Raw genomic sequence first — 8,286 nt, 5'->3', positions numbered from 1 at the left:
CTCTCTCTCTCTCTCCCTGCATCGCACCATGTCCCGAGTGACGTTTTGTTTCACTCATACTGTCCGATTCTTTATCAACCTGTCGGGCTTAACAAGCTGACATTTTATATATTCCTCTACAGTTAACGCAAATGTAAAACTTTATATAGAAAGATTGGAACACATATTTTTACTGCTAAACGTTAGTGAGGTTTTCATTCACTTTGAAGGATAACATGCATTTGATAATGATCAAGAACCTCTAGTACCCAGAATCAAAATTTGTCAATCAAAAATCTATAGGATTTCTTCTTGTCCATCCTGCTAAAGGTTTATTTGGTTCAGCATTTGCTATGGAAACAGTGTCACACTGGTTCTACTGAAATACCAGTTGGGTGATGATAAAATGATAAATTTGCTATTATCTTGTACTTTAGAGGCAACCTTTGCAGTCTTTTATTAAAGCCAGGGTTTGTGGGAAACAAAAAGAGGGATATGACTGCTTGGTGCTGGATTAATGTAATACACTTGCTTTTAGGTTGCATGTAGTACTTTGTTACAGCCAAGTGTTTTTTTTCTGTAAAAAAGCTCCTCAAGTAGCCATTTGCAGAAGAATGTCCCAGTGTAAAAGAACACTTGACTGTTCACATGTATTTAATAAAAATCATTCTTTGGAGAGTGTTGTGCATGTCACATGAGGGCCAGCTGACTTTGATCACATCTGGATTTGCTTTTGCATAACCAAGATAAGAACCGTAAGGATTTGGGTTTTCTTTTGAAATACTTTGCATTTGCAGCAAGCGATTTGCCTTCTCCTAGGATTTTCTAAAGAGCTTTCGGTGAGGACCTGAAGTTGCATCGTGTCCTTCTGTAGTGTACTGAGTATACGGTCATTGAGTCCTAGTTACACATCCGATCAGATGTAGTAATGCCTATCCTTCCTGCAAGAGTTTGATTGCATAAATATCACCTGCTGAAACACACAACGAGCCAGGATAAAACTAGGATTTCTCCCTAAATGGGGGATCCACTTCAGTCGTTTAAAGCTGGATTTTAGTCTCGCCTCATGTGTTGGAATTTCGGCACAATTTCCCTCCATGATCTTGGTGTGCATTAAAAACTGCAGCAGATCCAAAGTTGCCTATTTTCTTGGCTAGATGACATCCAGTTTCCTCCAACTTTTTCTTACTTAGCCTTACTGACTCAGGCCTGCCTCTTTCATTTTATTTCAGTCTTGTAGGCTAGGTATCGCATGTATACGTTAACTAGGTAATCTGTTCACAAATACAGTCTGCCTAGGAACATTTATTCCTTTAAACTGAACCCCATACATTAATGCCTATCAGTGCTCAACCCAGAATTTTTTTTAAGCCGGATGGGAAGAAATTTTAGGTGCGTGGCAGCCCCTGTATTGTGAACCAATTCTTTGGTAACCACCCATAAACAGCCGGGTGGTGCGCCCAGTTAAAAGTGCCTGGGGAGAACCCTGCCTATTAATATTTGCATAACTCTCCCCAAGAACCATCCCTCTGCTTGCATTAGGCTGAGGGCTCTTGATGAGAGTAAAGCGGCAGAATGCTGTGAGGTTTTCAGGAAGCTGTGTACAGCACCGGCCACCCTGCCTACCAGGGACCTTCATTACTGAACTAAAGAGGTATTTTATGAAACTAGGAATGGTTTAATTTATGCATTTCATTAGCATGGTGATGAAAGGAGGATGCTATGTTTACTGAAAGCCAAATATAGGCAGATTTACTTTCAGCTTGTTTGTTTCTAATTGAGTATAGTAAAAAACCAAATTTTGTCATTGCGGACTATAATCTATGATGACAGCACTACAAAGCTGCAAAATGTTTATTCTACAAGCCTTGTCAAGAAGTTGAGTCCCGATAGTCGTCACTTAATCTTTTCACTGTTTGAGCATTTTGTGCTGATCAAAATCCAGTATAAAGTTTTCATTTTTCCATGCTTCAAATTACATATACAAAGTAATGTTAATTGGACCCACCCGTGTTTTTTTTAATTAGACCTTTAGTTCAAAATCATCTGCCAATACTTTGCCTTGTATAAAAGTTATTAGTCCCTATAGGAGCTGTAGCATGGCCTACAATAGAACAAAGGTTTATTACTGCTGTCTGCACAATTGACCCCTTTTGAAGAGTTTGGCTGCATATACACGTGCAATAATTGTCGTTGGAAAGGATCTTTCACCATCCTTACAATGACTAACGACTGCGCTATGCATGAACGAATGCTGTACATACAGCACCGTTCTGGTCTATGGAGAGGTAAGGGGGGGAACGATGGAGCAGCACCCCGCTGCGCTCTCTCCATCGTCCGTGGATCTGCCAGGACGGTTGTTTGGACGACGTGCACTGTACACACGCCAGATTCTCGTCGGATATTTAGATTTAGAGTGTAAGGAAAGGGCCCACTCCAGATGGGATATAGGGCATCCAGTGATCCTGTCCCAAAGACATGGAAGTTGTGAAAACCATGAGGATAGAAGTCCTCATCAAAATTCAACTGAAGGCTTTTAATCCTACACAATATTTAAACCTTTAAGGCTAAACTTGTTCTTTCTATCCAAAGAGAAGGTTATTTGTGGATGGCCAAGCCTTTAAAGAAGGTACCTCATGTTTGTGAAATGTTCCATCATCCATTGCCTTTATACTGCCACTGGAAAGTTCAAAACTGTAAAATTACAGGGGTTTGTCCTTGATACATGGCTTTGTTGTTGTGGCCCCATTGGTAAGATATTGCCTAAGACAAAATAGGAAAGGAGAAATCTCAAAGGTGCTGTACATATACACTGTAAGTGTTCTTATGCAAGGAATCTTTTTCTTTCTGCCAGTTGAATGGTGCTTATGAAATAGGCCAGTTGTGTTCAGAATTCCTTATCCAAACAGCAAGCAGAATTCCAGGGCTCCTAGCTGATGGCTCCAGATGATTGTTGTGTATATGTCTTGGTGGTGCCTGGTTGCTCTTCTAGAGAATGTGTTACTAAACGGCCTCGCGTGTGCAGTCCCATCATCAGTCGCGTGTGCAGAGAGGTTACCTTTTAAATGCTAATGATTTTCTTACTGGCATTAATATTTAGGATAGAGCTTAACTATAAAATGTAGATGTTCGAATGAAAAATGCAGATAAATGTAAAGAAGTTCCCCTCCAATAATTCTTTTTTCCATTCTATTCTAAATTTTACTTGTGGGCTAAAGGCAGAAGGATCCCAAACCCTACTGATGGGCTCATTTCCCCCCACGTTCTGTTCTAATGATGTTTAAGCAGTCAGGAAGTAGAAGAAAATCTTGTGGTGGTGGTTTCCCCTCATTTCCTATCTGGTTAAACAGCAGGACAGGAAATAAAGATAACGCTAATGGAACCTTGGTTGGCTAAAAAAAAAAAGAATTGCATTTGTGACTTAAAAACTGTGATTAAAGAGGGTTGCCATTGCTGCCCCTGCTTATAAATATGCTAGTTTCTTGGCTGTAATTGACTGTCCAACTTAACTTGTCAGAGAAAATTTCATATTGGGTGAAACCAGAGACTACTGGTCAGCTGGCATCTTGAAAAGCTGGTTTAGTAATGGAAGCCCACACATTTTTTTTTTTTTTTCATGACTGGTTTCAATTAAATAACACTTTCATTTTCCATCTACACATCGTTCAGTGTTGCTAAGCCATTTTTAAGTGGCTGTCCTTTAAGGATATTCATAGTTGTCTTTGTATATATTAAATAAGAAGGCATTCTTATTACGTTGTGTTTCTCCAGGCCAAGCTTTATTTATTGGACAGAGTGGGAAATAGTTAGGACGGTCTGAGGTTCTTTGCTGCGTGAGCCCTTTAAGGAGATATCCCCCTCAGTGTGTCTATAAACCATGAACAAGAAAGTGAACACGAATCCATAAGTCCCCTCATAGAGATGTGACGAAATCTTATATGGGGACACCTATTATGAGTAGAACTCATGAGATGGGAATGCCGCCTACTTTGAGTTATTTCCTCCAACTTTTTTGTTGTGTGAGAGAAAGTGAGGATAAATGTCCCCAGTGGTACAAAGACTGCAAAAAAAGAAGCTTGGTAAGAGTTTTCACTCTTCTCTACTGTACCCCAAGGTAATGTTTTGGCTGTAAAGAAGGTGATCGCATTGTTGTGTGTGACGCTCTGTTGTTTGAAACTAGGATGTTCAGAAGCTTTAAAACCAACTTTACCTTGTAGTTTACCCTAAACTAGGCCACATTATTTCTAGTATTTAGTCTGTTTTCTCTGGGTATTAAAATGTACTCTGGATAGCTTGTGGCTTTTCAGGTATCCAAGCCTGTTGGACTCGGGCACAGCCGGCTTGGATAGTTGTTCCCCAGTTGCCAGAGTTTATCTACTTGTCTAGGCAGAAAGTGACACACATAGACCCGCTTCTGGTCTGATAACCATCTGTTTAGTATCCTGTGCTTGAGTTGGTGAGATTTTGAATGTCAGTCAGCACTATGTAAATGTAAGAAATTTCAGTGGGTGGAAAAATGCTTACATGGCACTGAATCTTTCCAGGAGATCTGATGGCCTACTATGGAGTTTAAAATGTAATAAATGCTTCTTAATGCCTTTCAGATGCTATTAAACTTGAATTACATCTTAGGGTATTAGAAAGTTCTTCAGGATATGTCAAATTTTGAGAGCTAGTTAGAAACAAATATTTGCAATACCTTTTTTCTGGAGGAGAAATTTTCTGCACAAAGCGGATATTTTGTCTGGTTATTTGACAAATGAGGCTGATTTACTTCAGAATCCTTGACTTGATCAGTAAATTAAGTAAGGGTTCAGTTATGTAAAAATTGAATTCCTGTATTTAATGTGCACCTAATTGTGGTGTATTCTATGTGAAAATAAGTTACTACAATTTACTTCTGTAGACTACAGGCTTACATTGCATATATGATTCTGATCCATATTGGACAATTTTTATCCCTGTAAAAGTGTATTGAACTAATAGAAGCCAAAGTATAAAGATTTGTGTTCTTAGTCTTGTAAGGAAGAGATTTCATACATTGTTTAATGGTTTGTTTTAAGTTGCTTGGATAAACAGCACTTCTATTGTTCTGTTGTACCCATGAATGCAATGCTGTAACAGATGATACCAAGCCTCTAAAAGCTTGACACCATGCCCTCATTGTGACTTCTAAAGAAGGGCATGGTGCCAATGTGGCAAACCGAGGTCAGTCTTTTTGCATTAGACTCCGTACATTTAATTTGGACTGTAATGTAGGTTCCAGTAAAGTGAAGCTTTAAAGTAAATAACATGAAAAAATTTGCTGAACCAATGTTCAGCAAATTTTCTCATTGAAAACCCATTGAACCAGGATTTTTTTTATATTAGGATAAAGATTCTTCATTTAAAGGCAAACAATATGAAATGTTACAGCAAGGTTATAGGAAAACAACTTTAACAACAACAAAAAATTGCTTTTGGTTTCTGCCATGACACAAGAAGTAATGGCTCACAGAACAAATGTTATTGTAGTTTAATTAAACCTGAGTAGGATCAATCATCCCCAAAAGAGAAATCTGAGCAGGGCTGATGCAGTGTGGATAAGAAAATCCAGCAGAAAACCCCTGTATTGGTAACCTTAAGTTTTGGGTAGCAGGATTTGGAGGAAAACAAAGCACAATAAAAATACAGGTTTTGAAAAAAAAAAAGGAAAAAGGCAGAGGGAGCGCTAATTTCTGTTAAATTCTGATTTTTTTTAAATCCTCAGGTACACCTTTGCAGTGCTTGGTCCCTTGGTTTGAATCTTTGAAGATACACTCTTCAAATATTTTGTATGATCTCCGTGTTTGCATGGGTTTTTTTCTGGGTACTCCCAAAAACATGCAGTTAGGTTAATTGGCTTCACATCAAAATTGTCCTTAGACTATGTAATGACTTATGACTTTGGTAGGGACAAAAAGGTCCATTCCAAATTGATGAACTGACAAAAGGGGGGGATACTCATCCCAGGTCCTGTTTTGCTTCACTGCTTTTGAAGGAAACCAGCTTGTATGATTGTTTTGTGCAGATTAGTCCGGCCTCCTAAAAAAGAGCATCCTGCACCCTCGGTCCCTGAAAATCAGCTTTTTGTTCGGGGGCCTTCAAGCCACCCGTGTAAAAGGGCCGTTAAGCAGAATGCTCAATATGTACTGCAAACTGCACAAAACTGTAGATGGGAGGGCAAGAAAAAGGAAGTGGGGAAAGTGGAGAGCAAGAAAAAGGAAGTGGGGAAAGGGGAGGGCAAGAAAAAGGAAGTGGGGAAAGGGGAGGGCAAGAAAAAGGAAGTGGGGAAAGGGGAGGGCAAGAAAAAGGAAGTGGGGAAAGGGGAGGGGACAAATTAGAGTGTTAGGAAGAGAAAGCAAGAGAAGGAGGTAGAATAAAAGGGGACGAGACAAGGGGGAAAGCTGTTTTTCACTAAACTGCAGAGAACCAGGCTTCACTGTCTCCTGAGGCACACAAGGGGAGCCCCAGTACCCCTTTTTAAAGTGAGAACAATGAGAAATTATAGAATCTTAAGAGATACCAGACAAAGAATAGACAGAATGGAATATGAGGGGGAGAAGGACAGTGACCCAGAAAGAAGCCACTAGTCCCAGCCCAACAAGATAAGGTACAGCGACCAACCAAGGTAGTAAAACCCATCAGGTATATTAAGGTTAAAAGGTCTTTAGCAGTCTTAGTGCTTAAGTGATAGAAAACTTTATGATCACAAAAAAAGACAATCACTAATTTATTTCCATACCCTTCCCCTAGTTCCATGTTTCCCCGAAAGTAAGACCGGGTCTTATATTTATTTTACCTCTGAAAATCGCATTAGGGCTTATTTACAGGGGATGTCTTATTTTTCTCGCAAAAAAATCTATATTCATGTACAAAAATCTGTATTTACCAAAACCTGTAACCAATATTAAAATGCTAGAAAGATACCTCTGTGTTACCTGTGACCTGTCAAAATCACAGTTTTTTTGAAATAATAACGATTACCATTACATTAAAAACGCGTAAAAATTTTAATCGAAAAACACAGCTTCATAAGCAAACAAGTGCCACATAGCAGGAAAATGTGCTGTTAATTACCATATTACTCATGGAGTAACATGCAGACACAGAAACAAAAACTTCCAAAGCTTTGTTGACCATCCACCAACCTCTTAGTGCTAGTGTTACTGTAGGTTAATTAACCCTGCGATTTCTTCACTCCTTGCTCCTGTGCTTTGAAAATCTACTGCTCCATCCTTCCTCTTGGCATCCCTCCGTGTACCACGTGAACACACCCTCTGAAGAAGCCAATAGGGCTTACTTTCGGGGTAGGGATTATATTTCACATTTGCATGATTAGCATGCTAGGGCTTACTTTCTGGGTAGGGCTTATTTTCGGGGAAACACAGTAGTAGTGAATGTGTATATATTAGCTTATCTCCTAATCTAGCAAAAAATTGTTATTCTGCAATGATAAGTTTCTTTCTAACCCGGTCCTGCATATATCTTACATGTCTCTGTTGTTGTGTCTGTTGTACACAGGGTTTTATTACTGAGCTCACCTGAAACTGCTTTAGTACAGCCCCCATTGAACATATGTTCAATAATCAGATCCTGACTTCCACAGTATTTGGCTGCTTGACTTGCCTTGTCGTTGGGGAAAAGTACTACATTTCTGTGGGTCTCTGAGGCAAACCTTATACAGCTTTTGTTAGAAGCCAGTGGTTTCTGAAGGTTGGCTTTAACACTCCCAAGAAATCCCCATAGCTGATACAATTAATTCGAGACAAAAAAGTTGACTGAAAAGGGTTTTTCATGTACTCCTTGCACAATGGTAAATTGTTCAGCAGATATATTATGCTTCCACTACTAAAGCTACGTACACACGTCAGAATGTCATGGCCGATTCATGAGCAATGTTGGGAAAGGGTGGACGCCCGCTGCAGATTTATGGTGAACTGTTATGCCGATTTTGTCCAAAAATCTGACATGGATATAGTGGTCCCCCGATAGCAGATTGACTGCCGAGAGGCAAGCACAGCAGGGTGTCACTCCTTTGGTCCTCCCTTTCTCCATAGAACAGAATGATGTTGTGTACAGACTGATTTATTAATGTCACTGGAATGTAAGGCTTAGCACAATTAGTAAATACAGATACAGCACAGCTACAGGGGTAATGGAGCTATATTGTCAGTACAAAGAGTAAAACATGTTTCCAAGCTAAAGAAATATTGACACATCTTGAATATATCTGAAAAGCCTGTTGATTCCGCTAAATAGCAATGTTGATTAGGATCTTGAAGATTG

General features: G+C 39.4%; 1 protein-coding gene across 1 annotated transcript in view; it reads left to right on the top strand.

Annotated features, from left to right (window-relative positions):
* Nucleotides 1-8,286, top strand: part of CERT1 (ceramide transporter 1) — a gene marked incomplete in the record, with an annotated part of 50,428 nt that overhangs the window by 7,598 nt on the left and 34,544 nt on the right.

The sequence above is a fragment of the Pyxicephalus adspersus genome, chromosome 6 (assembly GCF_032062135.1).
Source record: "Pyxicephalus adspersus chromosome 6, UCB_Pads_2.0, whole genome shotgun sequence".
Taxonomy (NCBI): Eukaryota; Metazoa; Chordata; class Amphibia; order Anura; family Pyxicephalidae; genus Pyxicephalus; species Pyxicephalus adspersus.
This window is presented reverse-complemented; position numbering and strand designations above follow the sequence as displayed.